Below are 9,702 nucleotides of genomic sequence, written 5' to 3' on the forward strand. Positions count from 1 at the left end.
CTGAGTCAAATGCTTTTTGGAAATCAAGAAACACTGCATCTACCTGGTTGCCTTGATTCAAAGCTTTCATTATGTCAAGTAAGAAAAGTGCAAGTTGGGTTTTACATGATCGATGTTTTTGGAATCCATGCTGCTTGGTATTAAGGAGGTCATTCTGTTCAAGATACCTCAGTATATATGAGCTCAGAATATGTTCTAAAATTCTGCAACAAATCAATGTTGAGAATATTGGACGGTAGTTTTGTAGATCACTTCTACTACCCTTCTTGTAGATGGATGTGACCTGTGGCTTTTTCCAAGAACTGGGTATGGTTTTAGGTTCGAAGGATCTTCAACAGATTATAGTGAGAAGAGGGGCTAACTCAGCTGCAAATTCAGTATAGAATCTGACAGGATTCCATCGGGCCCTGGAGCTTCGTTCAGTTTCAACGATTTCAGCTGTTTCTGAACACCATTGACACTAATACACATTTCATTCATTTTTTCACTGGTATGAGGATTAAATTAAGGCAATTCTCCTAAGTTTTCCTTTGTAAAGGAACATTTGAAAACAGAGCAAGCATTTCAGCTTTTGCTTTGCTACCCTAAATTTCAGTTCCTGTCTCATTTGCTACGGACTGGACACCAACTAACAGCCCTTACATACAACAGTATTTCTTTGGATTTGGTGAAAGATAGTTTGACAGTATTCTGCTACATTAGTCATTGAAGGCATTATGCATTGCTTACTTGGCAGCCAAACACATTTCATTCAGCATCTCTCTCTCTCTACAGCCTTACACTTCATTTTGCATCTATTATGTAGCAATCTCTGTTTCTTTAGAAGTATCTTTACAGTCACTGAATACCGTGGAGGTTCCCTTCCATTATGAACTGTTCTACTAGGTACATATCTATCCAGTGTGTGGTCAACATTTCTTTTAAAATTTGTTTCTCTACATGCTCCTGACCTGTGCTGAAAGTTTCAAGCTCCTCATTGAGATAAAATATTACTGATTTTTTATCTAGTTTACTGGACATATATATGTTTCTGCTTGTTTTAGTTATCCTCTGTAGTTTGGTAATCATTGGTGCCAAAACTATGTCATGGTCACTGATGCCAGTTTCGATGTGGACATCCTCAAAGAGGTCAGGTCTATTTGTTGTCATTAGATCCAACATATTTCCATCATGATTAGGGTTCCAAACTACTGTCCTAGGTAGTTTTCAAAGAAGTCATTCAGTAAAGTTTCACGGGCTGTCTTATCACACCCACCAATAACAAAACTGTAATTTTCCCAAGTAATTGTTTGATTATTAAAGTGTCCACTGATGATTACAGTATGATTGCGGAACCTATGTACATGTGAACTGAGGTCTCATCTACATCTGTGTAGGTCTTTGCTGAAGTCTTTGGTTACATCAGGAGATGGGACTGGTTGGCAATAGAAGGATCCGATTATCATTTTATGCCCACCCCTGATACCAACTCTTGCCCAGACAGTCTCACATGCAGCTTCGATTTCTGTCTTGGTGGATTTGAGTTTTTTGTCTATTGCGACAAATATACCATCTTCATTTGCCATTTGCCTATCCTTTTCATGTACACTTAAATTTTCTCTAAAAATCTCACTGCTATCAATTTCAGGTTCCAATCAGCTTTCTGTACCTAATATTATGCGAGATTCACTGCTTTTCATGAGTGCTTCAAACTCTGGCACTTGTTGTGAATGCTTCAGCTGTTTTTAATACTCTCACCTGTGGGAGGTATTTCTTTCGATCTCACACTGATACTTCTGGGTTTCCTACAGCTATCATTATTTGGATTGGATGGAGAGTTGCCTAATCTAAAAAACTGTTATGTGCACCCCACTCACAGTCAGCTAGCTGAATAACAGCCTCTGATGTGTAGTGCACACCTGACTTATTTAGGGAGACCCTACAGTTCTCAACCCTATGGCACACATCCAGAAACTTGCAGTCCAGCTTGTCACAGAACTTTCAAAATCTCTAGTTCAGTCCTTCCATTCAACTCACAACCAAAGGGCCACGATCAGTGATGGGGACAATGCTGCAAATTGTGAGCTTTGCTGAAACTCCACTCCAGTTATTTAAATTACCATTCACAGCTGTACAAATCATTCCATAGTGGTACATATGTAACATTATCTCTCTTTCAATTTGGTCAAATCACATATTTTTTTAAGTCTTTATGGGGATACAGTCTGCTGATTTGGTGGCTGTCCAGATAAGAGAGCAAATAAGTGCTCGGAATAGGTATACTTACTATTTTGAAAGGTCCCACATAAAGCTGTTGTTACTTTCTGTTCCTTTTGTGAAGAAAAGAAGATTGAGGGTAGTTTTTTTAGTAATGCCTTCATGCCATCCTAAAACTTTTGAGTCTTCTTAATATTACAGTCATAATGTTCTTCTGTACTGCAGGTGCAACCACAATGGCGGGGTATCCATTGAGAGGCCAGACAAATGTGTGGTTCCTCCTGAGGGCATGCAGCTTTACTGTATGGTTAAATGATGATGGTGTCCTCTTGGGTAAAATATTCCAGAGGGAAAATAGTCCCCCATTCAGAATCTCTGGGTGAACACTTCTCAGGAGGATGTTGCTAACAGGAGAAAGAAAACTGGCGTTCTACGGGTCAGAGGGTGGAATGTCAGATCCCTTAATCAGGCAGGTAGGTTAGAAAATTTAAAAAGGGAAATGGATAGGTTAAAGTTAGATATAGTGGAAATTAGTGAAGTTCAATGGCAGGAAGAACAAGACTTCTGGTCAGGTGAATATAAGGTTATAAATATAAAATCAAATAAGAGTAATGCAGGAGTAGATTTAATAATGAATAAAAAGAATAGGAATATGGGTAAGCTACTACAAACTGCATAGTGAATGCATTATTGTAGCCAAGAGAGACACTAAGCCCATGCCCACCACAGTAGTACAAGTTTGTATGCCAACTAGCTCCGCAGATGACGAAGAGATTGAAGAAATGTACGATGAGATAAAAGAAATTATTCAGATACTGAAGGGAGATGAAAATTTAATAGTCATGGGGGACTGGAATTCGATAGTAGGAAAAGGGAGAGAAGGAAAAGTAGTGGGTGAATATGGAGTGGGGGTAAGGAATGAAAGAGGGAGTTGCCTGGTAGAACTTTTCTTGGAGCATAACTTAATCATAGCTAACACTTGGTTTAAGAATCGTGAAAGAACATTATATACATGGAAGATGCCTGGAGACACTGGAAGGTTTCAGATAGTTTACATAAGGGTAATACAGAGATTTAGGAACCAGGTTTTAAACTGTAAGACTTTTCCAGGAGCAGATGAGGACTCTGATCACAATCTGTTGGTTATGAGCTGTAGATTAAAACTGAAGAAACTGCAAAAAGGTGGTAATTTAAGGAGATGGGATCTGGATAAACTGGAAGAACTAGAGGTTGTAGAGAGTTTCAGAGAGAGCATTAGAGAACAATCAACAAATATGGGGGAAAGAAATACAGTTGAAGAAGAATGGGTAGCTTTGAGAGATGAAATAGTGAAAGTAGCAGAGGATTAAGTAGGTAAAAAAATGAGGGCTAGTAGAAATCCTTGGGTATCAGAAGAGATATTAAATTTAATTGATGAAACGAGAAAATATAAAAATACAGTAAATGAAACAGGCTAAAAGGAGTGCAAAAGTATCAAAAATGAGATCGACAGAAAGTGCAAAATGGCTAAGCAGGAATGGCTAGAGGACAAATATAAGGATGTAAGGGCATATATCACTAGGGGTAAGGTAGATACTGTCTACAGGAAAATTAAAGAGACTTTTGGAGACAAGAGAACCACCTGTATGAATATAATGAACTCAGATAGAAAACCAGTTCTAAGCAAAGAGGGGAAATCAGAAAGTTGGAAGGAATATATAGACTGTTTATACAAGGGTGATGTACTTGAGGGCAATATTATGGAAATGGAAGAGGACATAGATGAAGATGAAGTGGGAGATATGATATTGTGTGAAGAGTTTGACAGAGCACTGAAAGACATAAGTCAAAACAAGGACCCGGGAGTAGACAACATTCCGTTAGAGCTACTGATAGCATTGGAAGAGCTATGAACATCAACAAAAGCAAGATGTATGAGACAGGCTTCAGACTTCAAGAATAATATAATAATTCAAATTCCAAAGAAAGCAGGTGCTTACAGGTGTGAAAATTACCACACTATCAGTTCAATAAGTCATGGCTGCAAAACACTAACACGAATTCTTTAGAGATGAATGGAAAAACTGGTAGAAGCCACCTCGGGTAAGATCAGTGTGGATTCCATAGAACTGTTGGAACACGTGAGGCAATTCTAACACCACAACTTATCTTAGAAGATAGATTAAGGAAAGGTAAACCTATGTTTCTAGCGTTTGTAGACTTACAGAGAGCTTTTGACAATGTTGACTGGAATACTCTCTTACAAATTCTGAAGGTGGCAGGGGTGAAATACATGGAGTGAAAGGCTATTTACAATTTGTACAGAAACCAGATGGCAGCTATACGAGTTGTGGGGCATAAAAGAAAAGCAATGGTTGGGAAGGGAGCGAGACAGGGTTGTAGCCTATCTCTGATGTTATTCAATCTGTATATTGAGCAAGCAGTAAAGGAAACAAAACAAAAATTTGGAGTAGGAATTAAAGTCCATGGAGAAGAAATAAAAACTTTGAGGTTTGCTGATGACATCGTAAATCTGTCAGAGACAGCAAAGGACCTGGAAGACCAGTTGAACAGAATGGACAGTGCCTTGAAAGGAGGATATGAGATGAACATCAAAAAAAGCAAAACAAGGATAATGGAATGTAGTCGAATTAAATCAGGTGATGCTGTGGGAATTAGATTAGGAAATCAGACACTTAAAGTAGTAAATGAGTTTTGCTATTTGGGCAGCAAAATAACTGATGATGGTCAAAGTAGAGAGGATATAAAATGTCGACTGGCAATGACAAGGAAAGCGTTTCTGAAGAAGAAAAATTTGTTAACATAGAGTATAGATTTAAGTGTCAGGAAGTCATTTCTGAAAGTATTTGTATGGAGTGTAACCCTGTATGGAAGCGGAACATGGGTGATAGATAGTTTAGACAAGGAGAGAATAGAAGCTTTCAAAAAGGGGTGCTACAGAAGAATGCTGAAGATTAGATGGGTAGATCATGTAACTAATGAGGAGGTACTGAATAGAACTGGGAAGAAGAGAAATATGTGGCACAACTTGACTAGAATTAGGAATCAGTTGATAGGACATGTTCTGATTATCAAGGGATCAACAATTTAGTATTTGAGGGTAGCATGGAGGGTAAAAATCGTAGAGGGAGACCAAGAGATGAATACACTAAGCAGATTCAGAAGGATGTAGGTTGCAGTAAGTTCATGGAGATGAAGAAGCTTGCACAGGATAGAGTAGCACGGAGAGCTGCATCAAACCAGTCTCTGGACTGAAGACCACAACAACAACAATATTCTTTCCTTTGATGTGCCTTCACTGTCAAGGTGAACATCACTTCATGAATTCATTGTTCCTAGGGGTTGTTATCATTTTGAATCCTCAGCAGTTTATCCTCCCACTCATTTCTTTCAGTTTTGTTGAATGTCAATTTGGCAGATGTGTAATCAGTAATGAATGGTTTAAATTATTGCTTATTTCCTTAAAGGTTGATAAGTAATTGATCTATCCAGTATGTCTTTTATGGCAATATGTGCATATAAATTGACTGAGTTCACTTATCAGGCGTTCCATGGGGTTTACTGCATCTTTTGAATCATATTATTCTTTCATTCTTTTTTTTTCTTATATGTAAGCTATATGTAAAGTGAATTGGTTATAGACAACGACAAAGATAAATTAATGAATTATTTTGTGGCAAGGATAATGTTTTGATACATCTGTATGAACCAAAATAAGAAATATACTCTTCAATTTATTAATTCCTGTATCTTCACCCTTTTGTGTCAGGAAGTGGTAGTGTATGGATGTATGCTTGGATCCGTCATACCAGTGTTGCTAAAAATGTGTATTTCAACTGAACATTAAGTGTTGTAAAAAGTTATTAGGAAAGTAAAAATTGTTTCTACATTTAATATGTCCACTCCTATCTGTTCATCATTTCACTCGCTTATGAGATCCTGCAGCAAGAGGTTCACAGCAGACAAGAAGAATTTACCCGATACCTGGAGAAGTGATCCTGCATTAACACTGTCATAATCAAGATAGAATACAATGGAATTAATGTGAAGCAGTATGTAATGCAAATTATGAATATTGAACTTGAATGTATTGATACTGAAGGTCTGTTGATATTGGTATCAGTTACAGTTCACCCAGGATTATGCACAGATTCATAAATTACCTTCAAACTTCTTTCAACCATTTTTTCCAACCAATTTTTCCAATTATTCAAGCAATTATTAATGAGTTTCCATTATTTCCCCACACATACCTATTCAATGGTAACCATTTAAAGGTCAGCACTGAGTGAAATATGACAGACCTTTCAATTGTTGAGATAAAAAATTTTGAGATAGGTGATTCATATTATTGTTACAAGAAACTAATTGAACTTTCATTGTATTTGTTATATGTCCACAAGCTTGGAAATGATAAAAATATTGAAGGAGCAAATTAAAATTAAATTCTGCCTACAAATGAGGTGAGCAGGGAATGCTGATTTCAGCAGTAAAGGTAGGAAGCTGCTAAGCTGTACGTTTATCTAGCTGCGCTTTGCGCCGTCTCTCTGGCAGTAGATAATCTCTTTTCCTTTCAGTTAATATCCTTTACAGAAAGTTCATTTCTACAGAAAAGATAAAAATTTGTGCAAAGTCATCATTAAAGTACAAGATAAGTTATTCACGTTCTACAAGACTGTGTCAGATAATAATCAGGTCATTAATGAATATGCAGCTAAATGTACTTTAATTGAAAAGTACCGATACAAACAAAATTTCATTTTTGCAAAAATTTATTCATAATTTTGTTTAAAACTATGTAAGGTGGAGTCATAGGAAATGGCCATTGTTAAAAATTCATTACAAAATGCAATATGTCAAGATGTTGGAAATCCGAGCTTGGCAACAGTTGAAGGTAACATACCAACCTGTGAACTGGCCAATTGCAACCAAAACAACAATGTTGGCATCCCACTATCAATAAATGATCACACCAGTAATATAACTAATCATGATGTCACTTTTATGGCCCTCCATGATACAGTATCTCAGTTCTCACCTGGAAACATTTTTTTCAAATAGTGAAACTGAAGGACGCAACAACAAAAATTCCTTTGATTACTTGCTTACAACATTGTGAATGCAAGAACAGGAAACAGTTTATAAAATCAATGTAAATACTAGTCAGACATGCAATTTGATACAACCCATGCAACAAGTAACATAACAGTTTACTAAACAACAGGAATTTCAGGAAAGTGTAACACAACAACTTAAGGGTATAATACAGCAATTCACAAAACACCAGGAAAGTATATGACAACAGTTTACACAGCAAAATCAGGCACTTAACAATTTCAAGAATAGTGTTAGCCAACAGTTCAGTGATGTGAGCAAGACTATACGCACTGAATTATCTGATGAACTATCCGGGAAGTTGACAGAGCTAGGTTAACAACTAAAACAAGAAATAATCATCGACATATGCCGCAATATAAATACATTAACGAAAAGAGTATCATCCATAGGTGATAAACAGGAGGAACTTGCAGATGAGCTACGAAACCTTACTGAAGCATATTCTCAAATTCAGGAGACGCAGACCCAAGTGGATGTGTCAGTAAAAAATATGTCACACACAGTCAGCAAGCTGCAAGACATGTGCAAAAACTTACCTACAGAAAAGCAAAAGTAAAGTCTAAGAGTAGACTAGTTAATTTTAGAGCCAAAATTTGCCAAAAAACAGAGAGATAAGATATGTGCAGATGTAAAGGAAATAACTGAAGAAGCTGAAGCCTGGATGCTGGAAAAGGGCAGCACCCTTGCTGAAAAAATGGTGTCAGAGTGCAAAATTTATGTAGATACAGTACAAGAAGCTCTAATAGCTTCAGGTTTAAAGGAAGCAGAGGAAAGGCTACAAAGCAGTATTGCTACAACTACTGCCATTCCAAAATAATATCTGACAGGAAACAAACCCACAGTTTTAAATAAGTTAGATACTTTCACTGGTTACCCACAACACATGGCTACCCATTGAAGGAAAACAGGGAAAGGTTGCAGGATGCAGCAACACTTGCCAGCAGCTGTACCTGTCAAGCAAGTGCAATTGCCATGCGCTACAACACAAGCAAACACAAACACACCTGTCACTGACAGCATGGCGTGTTTGTCAGCATTACTTGAAGACGAAGGATTACTTAGGCATCGACAATTTCTGGTATTTACCTCTTAGGGGAAAGGAACAAATCCCATGGTCTTTATCAGAGCATTTTGATATGTTTTACCTTGTACTTGGACTGAAGCTGAGAAAATTAGATTTGTTGTTGGATACACACAGGGTGATGGACATGGTGGAATGTTGCCACTACTGTGAATGATTAGAGAATCCCTTTCTGGATAAATATTAGTCTGATGCTGTAAAAGAGAGGCTCAGACGTGAAATAATCAACCCACCTCCATTCAATAGCAAACATCGAAGGGGATATTCTGAAAAACTATTTGAATAGTACCAGATACTGGAAGAATCCAGTATCTCAAGTAGACATGCTGAAAATTTTAAAAAGGCGTCCTCCAGCCCACATTATGGAAAAACTCATTACCATTCTGGAACACGACACCGAATACTTTCTATCTGTACTGGACTCAGTAGATTTAATCTACGATGGGAGGCCAGTACAATCCAAGCCTGTTAATATGCAGATAATGCCAGAGATTTGCGGACCAACAAGTGAACAACAGATCCGTAGTACAACGTGGATAGCAACCTCACTCCACACAAACCTATGGTAACAGTAACTGTAATCACAATGGCAATGGCAAAAGCCATAATTTCAAGGGCAGATATAAAAGAAATTGGCAAAAATTTAACAAAAACAGCTATAATGGGCAAGTAGCATATGGCCGGCCTGTACAATATGTACAGACACAAGTTACCAGCAATGATCCGCCGATCGCTTGGCAAACACAAAACATTACCAGACAGCCAAATAATCCGCAGACAGTGGAATTCGGCAAGTAAATTAATGCACATATGTCAGATAATATATAAAGGCAAAGAGAATTTCAGTCGAGAGCCTCACAGGATGCTAATTGGTGTAATCAAACACCAACAGTCCATCTAGTAGAAGACATGCCTAACACAGAGACCGATGCCGCCCCGATGCCGGAAAACTTGAACTGGTCATGGTAGGCCACCATTCAGTGACCTGGGAGGAGAGTGGGGGCATGATCTAGATCAACACTTGCTCGCTCAGATACAATCGAGGTACTGATGTGAAAGATGATCAGTATCAAAGTAAAGAGGATACACAGGAAAACCTGACAGAGGGCAAGGTACAAGCTAATACTAAAACCAAATAACAAGTAATACCCTATATACAAAAAGGGGAGAGAATATGTTACAGACTAAAATGTATATGGATAACGATAATAGCATGTCAGCAAATGAATGGGACAAGAGTGTTTTGTAATTGTATTTGTATTTTATTATGATATGTGTACAATATGTGGAAAGGACACTACAGAAAC

This window comes from Schistocerca americana, chromosome 4 (genome assembly GCF_021461395.2).
Source record: "Schistocerca americana isolate TAMUIC-IGC-003095 chromosome 4, iqSchAmer2.1, whole genome shotgun sequence".
In the NCBI taxonomy this organism is placed as follows: Eukaryota; Metazoa; Arthropoda; class Insecta; order Orthoptera; family Acrididae; genus Schistocerca; species Schistocerca americana.